The following is a 641-nucleotide window of genomic DNA, read 5'->3' on the forward strand; positions in this document are numbered from 1 at the left end:
ACCTAACATTTTGAAAATTCTGACACAAAGCGTACAAGTTTGAACAAATAATAATATCTGGCCACGTAGCTTCACACCAACGCCATTATATGTGTTTCTTTCACTTTAGTCAAACACTCTTAATCTCAAGTAATTAGTAGCTTAATACGCTATCACATCAACAAAAATGCATCACTATCGGGAATTCACGAATTTCTTCCATGTGAGTTTTTTTTTTTTTTCTTTAATCCTCTATCCAACACGTAATTAAACTATTTACTATTCATTTAGGGTCTTACTAACAGTAATATATGTCTTACAGACATATTTTAAGAATACTGTAAATAAAGAGAAGCAGCTAAGATTGAGAAGCTTTTAGATTACGTTACTATTTAATTATTTATCAAAATAATTTGTTGAAATTATTACATATTGTAATATTATTACAAGAATTACTAAAATAAAGATGTTAATCAAATTAAAAACTAATAAAAGCCCTATACTTTGGAGGAACTTAAAATTATAAGATTTATAATGTTTTGGAGAGTTGACTAAAATCTTTAAAATCTCTATCATGCGAATAGTAGAGTTCGTAAATGATTGTTATTAAGTGTACGCTAAATTCAATCATTAAAATTAGTTATTAATATATATAATATTAA

The sequence above is a fragment of the Arachis duranensis genome, chromosome 6 (assembly GCF_000817695.3).
Source record: "Arachis duranensis cultivar V14167 chromosome 6, aradu.V14167.gnm2.J7QH, whole genome shotgun sequence".
Classification (NCBI taxonomy): Eukaryota; Viridiplantae; Streptophyta; class Magnoliopsida; order Fabales; family Fabaceae; genus Arachis; species Arachis duranensis.